We start from the raw sequence: 9,202 nt of genomic DNA, 5'->3' as shown, positions 1-9,202 counted from the left end.
AAAAAAAAAATAAAAGAAGAAAAAAGAAAAAAAAAAAAGAGGAGGAGATAGGGAATCTACCTGAAAAAGAATTTAGAATAATGATAATAAAAATGATCCAAAATCTTGAAAACAAAATGGAGTTACAGATAAATAGCCTGGAGACAAAGATTGAAAAAAATGCAAGAAATGTTTAATAAAGACCTAGAAGAAATAAAAAAGAGTCAATTAAAAATGAATAATGCAATGAATGATATCAAAAACACTCTGGAGGAAACCAAGAGTAGAATAACGGAGACAGAAGATAGGATAAGTGAGGTAGAAGATGAAATGGTGGAAATAAATGAAGCAGAGAGGAAAAAAGAAAAAAGGATCAAGAGAAATGAGGACAACCTCAGGGACCTCTGGGACAATGTGAAACGCCCCAACATTCGAATCATAGGAGTCCCAGAAGAAGAAGACAAAAAGAAAGGCCATGAGAAAATACTCGAGGAGATAATAGCTGAAAACTTCCCTAAAATGGGGAAGGAAATAGCCACGCAAGTCCAAGAAACCCAGAGAGTCCCAAACAGGATAAACCCAAGGCGAAACACCCCAAGACACATATTAATCAAGTTAACAAAGATCAAACACAAAGAACAAGTACTAAAAGCAGCAAGGGAGAAACAACAAATAACACACAAAGGGATTCCCATAAGGATAACAGCTGATCTATCAATAGAAACCCTTCAGGACAGAAGGAAATGGCAGGACATACTGAAAGTAATGAAAGAGAATAACCTACAACCTAGATTACTGTACCCAGCAAGGATCTCATTCAGATATGAAGGAGAATTCAAAAGCTTTCCAGACAAGCAAAAGCTGAGAGAATTCAGCACCATCAAACCAGCTCTTCAATAAATGCTAAAGGATCTTCTCTAGACAGGAAATGCAGAAAGGTTGTATAAACGTGAATCCAAAACAACAAAGTAAATGGCAACGGGACCACACCTATCAATAATTACCTTAAATGTAAATGGGTTGAATGCCCCAACCAAAAGACAAAGATTGGCTGAATGGATACAAAAACAAGACCCCTATATATGCTGTCTACAAGAGACCCACCTCAAAACAAGAGACACATACAGACTAAAAGTGAAGGGCTGGAAAAAAATATTTCACGCAAACGGAGACCAAAAGAAAGCAGGAGTCGCAATACTCATATCAGATAAAATAGACTTTCAAATAAAGGCTGTGAAAAGAGACAAAGAAGGACACTACATAATGATCAAAGGATCAATCCAAGAAGAAGATATGACAATTATAAATATATATGCACCCAACATAGGAGCACTGCAATATGTAAGGCAAATGCTAATGAGTATGAAATAGGAAATTAATAGTAACACGATAATAGTGGGAGACTTTAATACCCCACTCACAACTATGGATAGATCAACTAAACAGAAAATTAACAAGGAAACACAAACCTTAAATGACACAATTGACCAGCTAGACCTAATTGATATCTATAGGACATTTCACCCCAAAACAATCAACTTCACCTTTTTCTCAAGTGCACACGGAACCTTCTCCAGAATAGATCACATCCTGGGCCATAAATCTGGTCTTGGAAAATTCAAAAAAATTGAAATCATTCCAGTCATCTTTTCTGACCACAGTGCAGTAAGATTAGATCTCAATTACAGGAAAAAAATTGTTAAAAATTCAAACATATGGAGGCTAAATAACACGCTTCTGAATAACCAACAAATCATAGAAGAAGTCAAAAAAGAAATCAAAATATGTATAGAAATGAATGAAAATGAAAACACAACAACCCAAAACCTATGGGACACTGTAAAAGCAGTGCTAAGGGGAAGGTTCATAGCATTACAGGCTTACGTCAAGAAACAAGAAAAAAGCCAAATAAATAACCTAACTCTACACCTAAAGCAACTAGAGAAGGAAGAAATGAAGAACCCCAGGGTTAGCAGAATGAAAGAAATCTTAAAAATTAGGGCAGAAATAAATGCAAAAGAAACTAAAGAGACCATAGCAAAAATCAACAAAGCTAAAAGCTGGTTTTTTGAGGAAAAATAAACAAAATTGACAAACCATTAGCAAGACTCATTAAGAAACAAAGAGAGAACAAAATTAGAAATGAAAATGGAGAGATCACAACAGACAACACTGAAATACAAAGGATCATAAGAGACTACTACCAGCAGCTCTATGCCAATAAAATGGACAACTTGGAAGAAATGGACAAATTCTTAGAAAAGTATAACTTTCCAAAACTGAACCAGGAAGAAATAGAAGATCTTAACAGACCCATCACAAGCAAGGAAATTGAAACTGTAATCAGAAATCTTCCAGCAAACAAAAGCCCAGGACCAGATGGCTTCACAGCTGAATTCTACCAAAAATTTAGAGAAGAGCTAACACCTATCTTACTCAAACTCTTTCAGAAAATTGCAGATGAAGGTAAACTTCCAAACTCATTCTATGAGGCCACCATCACCCTAATTCCAAAACCAGACAAAGATGCCACAAAAAAAGAAAACTACAGGCCAATATCACTGATGAACATAGATGCAAAAATCCTGAACAAAATTCTAGCAAACAGAATCCAACAACATATTAAAAGAATCATACACCATGACCAAGTGGGCTTTATCCCAGGAATGCAAGGATTCTTTAATACCCGCAAATCAATCAATGTAATACACCACATTAACAAAATGAAAGATAAAAACCATATGATTATCTCAATAGATGCAGAGAAAGCCTTTGACAAAATTCTACACTCATTTATGATTAAAACTCTCTAGAAAGCAGGAATAGAAGGAACATACCTCAACATAATAAAAGCTATATATGACAAACCCACAGCAAGCATCACCCTCAATGGTGAAAAATTGAAAGCATTTCCCCTGAAATCAGGAACAAGACAAGGGTGCCCACTCTCACCACTACTATTCAACATACTTTTGGAAGTTTTGGCCACAGCAATCAGAGCAGAAAAAGAAGTAAAAGGAATCCACATAGGAAAAGAAGAAGTGAAACTCTCACTGTTTGCAGATGACATGATCCTCTACATAGAAAACAGTAAAGACTCTTCCAGAAAATTACTAGAGCTAATCAACGAATATAGTAAAGTTGCAGGATATAAAATTAACACACAGAAATCCCTTGCATTCCTATATACTAACAATGAAAAAACAGAAAGAGAAATTAAAGAAACAATACCATTCACCATTGCAACAAAAAGAATAAAATACTTAGGAGTATATCTACCTAAAGAAACAAAAGACCTATACATAGAAAACTATAAAACACTGATGAAAGAAATCAAAGAGGACACAAACAGATGGAGAAACATACCGTGTTCATGGATTGGAAGAATCAATATTGTCAAAATGGCTATTCTACCCAAAGCATTCTATAGATTCAATGCAATCCCTATCAAGCTACCAACGGTATTTTTCACAGAACTAGAACAAATAATTTCACAATTTGTATGGAAATACAAAAAACCTCGAATAGCCAAAGTAAGCTTGAGAAAGAAGAATGGAACTGGAGGAATCAACCTGCCTGACTTCAGGCTCTACTACAAAGCCACAGTCATCAAGACAGTATGGTACTGGCACAAAGACAGAAATATAGATCAGTGGAACAGAATAGAAAGCCCAGAGATAAATCCACGAACCTATGGACACCTTATCTTCAACAAAGGAGGCAAGAATATACAATGGAAAAAAGACAACCTCTTTAACAAGTGGTGCTGGGCAAACTGGTCAACCACTTGTAAAAGAATGAAACTAGAACACTTTCTAACACCATACACAAAAATAAACTCAAAATGGATTAAAGACCTAAATGTAAGACCAGAAACTATAAAACTCCTAGAGGAGAACATAGGCAAAACACTCTCTGACATAAATCACAGCAGGATCCTCTATGACCCACCTCCCAGAATATTGGAAATAAAAGCAAAAATAAACAAACGGGACCTAATGAAACTGAAAAGCTTTTGCACAACAAAGGAAACTATAAGCAAGGTGAAAAGACAGCCCTCAGATTGGGAGAAAATAATGGCAAATGAAGCAACAGACAAAGGATTAATCTCAAAAATATACAAGCAACTCCTGCAGCTCAATTCCAGAAAAATAAATGACCCAATCAAAAAATGGGCCAAAGAACTAAACAGACATTTCTCCGAAGAAGACATACAGATGGCTAACAAACACATGAAAAGATGCTCAACATCACTCATTATCAGAGAAATGCAAATCAAAACCACAATGAGGTACCATTACACGCCAGTCAGGATGGCTGCTATCCAAAAGTCTACAAGCAATAAATGCTGGAGAGGGTGTGGAGAAAAGGGAACCCTCTAACACTGTTGGTGGGAATGCAAACTAGTACAGCCACTATGGAAAACAGTGTGGAGATTTCTTAAAAAACTGGAAATAGAACTGCCATATGACCCAGCAATCCCACTTCTGGGCATACACACTGAGGAAACCAGATCTGAAAGAGACACGTGCATCCCAATGTTCATTGCAGCACTGTTTATAATAGCCAGGACATGGAAGCAACCTAGATGCCCATCAGCAGATGAATGGATAAGGAAGCTGTGGTACATATACACCATGGAATATTACTCAGCCGTTAAAAAGAATTCATTTGAATCAGTCCTAATGAGATGGATGAAACTGGAGCCCATTATACAGAGTGAAGTAAGCCAGAAAGATAAAGAACATTACAGCATACTAACACATATATATGGAATTTAGAAAGATGGTAACGATAACCCTATATGCAAAACAGAAAAAGAGACACAGAAGTACAGAACAGACTTTTAAACTCTGTGGGAGAAGGTGAGGGTGGGATGTTTCGAGAGAACAGCATGTATATTATCTATGGTGAAACAGATCACCAGCCCAGGTGGGATGCATGAGACAAGTGCTCGGGCCTGTGGCACTGGGAAGACCCAGAGGGATCGGGTGGAGAGGGAGGCGGGAGGGGGGATCGGGATGGGGAATACATGTAACTCCATGGCTGATTCATGTCAATGTATGACAAAACCCACTGAAATGTTGTGAAGTAATTAGCTTCCAACTAATAAAAAAAATAAAAATAAAATAAAATGGTATTCCTGAAACTAATACTGCATGTCAATTAGTCATCAATATTAAGTACATACATATATATATATATATATATGTATATATATATATATATATATTGGGCTTCTCTGGTAGTTCAGACTGTAAAGAATCCACCTGAAATGTAGAAGATCAGAGTTCAATGCCCTGGTTGGGAAGATCCCCTGGAGAAGGGACTGGCTACCCACTCCAGTATTCTTGCCTGGAGAATTCCATGGACAGAGGAGGCTAGCGGGCCACAGTCCATGAGGTCGCAAAGAGTCGGACACGACTGAGCGACTAACACTTCACTTCCAAATATACATAATACAATTTACTGTCTGAACCAGTGTATGTATATAAGTAGTGTGTTAGTCACTCAGAGCCTGCCAGGCTCTCTGTGTATGGGATTCTCCAGGCAAGAATACTGGAGTGGGTAGCCAGTCCCTTCTCCAGGGGATATTCCTGACCCAGGGATTGAACCCAGGTCTCCCACATTGCAGGTGGATTCTTTACCACAATAAAAAAAAATTAATCTCAGACTTGGGGCAAGAGCCTCCTCTGAGTTTCAAAGGTCCTTATTTATTCACTTTCCCCTCAGGTCCAAGGGTAGTAGCTACCTTTTGCATTTATTATTTAAGTTTTTTTCTTGTTTATAAATGTAATATAAAATCTACCACTTTATCCATTTTGAGGAGTACACACACTTCTAGAGGTTGTGAGCTGAAACTAAGTTGTCGGCAGGGTTGGTTCCTTCTGGGCTTCCCAGGTGGCTCAGTGGTAAAGGATCTGCCCCAATGCAGGAGATGCAAGACAGGCCTGCAGCCCCTGGGTGGGGAAGATCCCCTGGAAACTAACTCCAGTATTCTTGCCTGGAAAATTCCAAGGACACGGAAGACAGCCCGTGGGGCCACAAAGAGTTGGACACGACTGAGCGGCTGCGTGACTGACTTGGTTCCTGCCGGGGCTTCTGAGGGAGGATCTCCTCCCTGCCTTTCTCCCAGCTCTTGGTGGTCGCTGGTGATCCTCAGGGTTCCCTGCCTTATGCCGGCATCATTACTCCAATTTCTGCTTCTGCCTCCACATGGTTGTCTTCCCTGTGTGTGCATCTCTGTTTTCTCTTCTTATTCAGTGACTTCATTTTCATTGATTACATCTGCAAAGACCCTATTTCCAACTAAAGTCATATTCCCTGGTATCAGAGGTTAGGACGTGAACATATCTTTTTGGGGAGGACACAATTCAACCCACGGCAGGAGCCATCACTAAGGCGGTGACAAAGAAAACTGGGGCCACACGGTTTGCACCAAGTCTGCACACAGATCTGTTTACTTTCAGAGGAAAAAAAAAAAAGTCTTCTTTTCCTTTTCCAGCCTTGCAGTGTGCTTCAAGCACCCTCTGTTGGCAGAGTTTAACATCCAGCTAGCTGGGAACACGGCAATGCAGTTTGCAGAGTACTGTATTCTAGGGCGGAGGCAACACATCCGGAACAGCCACAGGCTAAAGTTCTGCCTGCTTTGAAGGGAGCCTTCCCTATGTTAGTTTTATCTTGACCATGGAGTTCAAAATCAGCTGTGGGACTATAACCTGGGAAGGAAAGAGTCCAAATAGAGGAGGTGCTTAGGCTAGATCTGGTAGGATACAGTGGGTGGGAGGGTCTTGAAGTGGGAGAGGGATGATATTTTAGGCAGAAGGACCAGTATGAACAGAAGCAGGGTGTGTGGTGGAATAGATTGTTAAAGAATCCTGAAGGCCATGCTAAGGTATTTGAATGCTAATCTGAGGGTGAACAGCAATATGACCAAATTTGTAATTAGAAAATGTCCCTTATCTCCAGGCAGCATGGGAACTCCTTCCATTTGGAAGGAGACCCTGAGCAGGTACCAATGAGCAATGAGCTTCTACAGGAGGAATGTACATAAAGTAGACTGGGAAACCTGCATAGCTGAAGAGTCTGATAGGAGGCAAGGTTCAATAAGAATCATCACATGTTTCAAGTATGGAAACAACACGATCCGATGTGCATGTGGCTGGCATCTCAAACACAACATGTCTCAAATGAATGCATCATCTTACACTGTAAGGTTACTTTCCTTCTGTGTTCCTAATTTCAGGAATGGTACCTGGTTTCTTAAACCTAAGTGTTATCAGGACTCATTCCCCTTCTTCACTCTTCCATAATAATAACAAAAAAAAACCTGCCCATTTTTTCTTCATAAATGGGTCTCCACTTTTCTCCATTCTTTGTCCATCCTCGGTGCTACCTCTTTAAATATCCCTGTAGCATCGCTTGCTTGGATTGATAACTATCTCATAACAGTATGCCTAACATCTTCGAGCTCATTTTCTCAGGCAGAATAATTGTTCTGAAATGCAAATTTGAAGGTACCACTTTGTTACGTAAAAATTCTACACTGGTTCTACATTGCTGTTAGGATAAAGAGCAACTTTTTTATTCTGAAATAAAAGGACCCTTCATAATCTGTCTTTTTCCAGTTTTATCCCCTCCACTCCTCATTCCCCACTACACCCCTAATCCAGCCATATAGACTTTTATTTCTTGAAAAGCTTCATATTTTTTTCTTGACTGTCTCTTTTATCTTCTTGGTACTTAACGTCCCAACTCCCTTAACCCAAAACTTGTCCCTTATTCTCACCCCTCAAATTATCCTCTATTTGTTTATTTTTATCTTGAATGAGTACTGAATTTTATTTAAAAATTTCCTGCATCTATTAAGATGATTACATGCGTGTCCTTTCCCCCTCTTTTAGTATGGTAAATTCCACTGATTGAATTTTCAAATTTTAAGCCAGACTTGTATGTCTGAAGATAACTCCATTCAGTCATGATATACTAGTCTTTTCATATGTTGCCAATTTTTATTTGGGAAAATATCATGGAGTATCTTTGTGTTACACAACACATGAAGGCTGTGAGTATTCTCTCTCTCTCTGTTTTTTTTTTTTTGGACTGAGTGGCATGTGGCATCTTACTTCCCTGACCAGGGATTGAATCTGCACCCCCAGCAGTGGAAGTGAGGAGTCTTAACCACTGGACAACCAGGGAAAGTTCCTATTTGTCCTTTAGAGTCAGTTTTGATGTTAATTCCTCCTGAAATAATTGACTCTAACTGACATAGGTATACCTATGGCTGATTCATGTTGATGTTTGGCAGAAAGCAACACAATACTGTAAAGCAATTATCCTTCAATTAAAAAGAAATAAATTTAATTTTTAAAAAATAGAGTCAGTTTAGATATTAATTCTTCCTGGAATAATTGACGTGAACTAGCACTTGTCTTGATTCTGATAATTTTAAGGTAGGCAGTCTCCTATATGTCACCATTACTTCTCTCTTTAATATGTATATATATATAATATATCCATATATATAGTATATGTTCTCTGTTATAGGATATATCTATCTTTACCTTGTTTCATTTTCTTAAAATAATCTATTGTATCTTAAAGTTTATTTATTTGCTTGTTCATTGTCTGTCATCCTCCACCAGAATATATGCTCCATAAGATCAAGAACCTTGTCTTCTTTACTCACCACTATGTCCCCAGAGCTTACAACAGTACCTAGTTCACAGTAAAGACTCAAGGGATATTTACTGAATGAATGATACAAACAACTTGTTGAGGTAAAGTTCTTCATGTTGCTATACAGTCCCATGGAATATTTGGAACATAATTATACTAAAAATGTTTATTTGAAATTCAAATTTAACTGAACGATCTGTATTTTTCCTAGCAGTTGTACCTCCAGAACACATTCGAGAATACGAGGATACATTTCTGGGGCTTCTTAGGTGGTGCTAGTGGTAAAAGAACCCACTTGCTAATGCAGGAGACTTAAATGAGGCGGATTCGATCCCTGGGTTGGGAAGATCCCTGGAGGAGGGCATGGAGAATCCCATGGACAAAGGAACCTGGAGGGCTACAGTCCATGGGGTCACAAAGAGTCGGACACGACTGAAGCAATTTAGCACAAACGCACCGATACATTTTTGATTGTCAGGATTAGGGTGGTGGTACTACTGTAAACTAGTGTTAGAGACCAAGACGCTGCTAAACATCTTAGAAC

This window comes from Cervus elaphus, chromosome 16 (genome assembly GCF_910594005.1).
Source record: "Cervus elaphus chromosome 16, mCerEla1.1, whole genome shotgun sequence".
Classification (NCBI taxonomy): domain Eukaryota; kingdom Metazoa; phylum Chordata; class Mammalia; order Artiodactyla; family Cervidae; genus Cervus; species Cervus elaphus.
Note: the sequence above shows the minus strand (reverse complement) of the source record.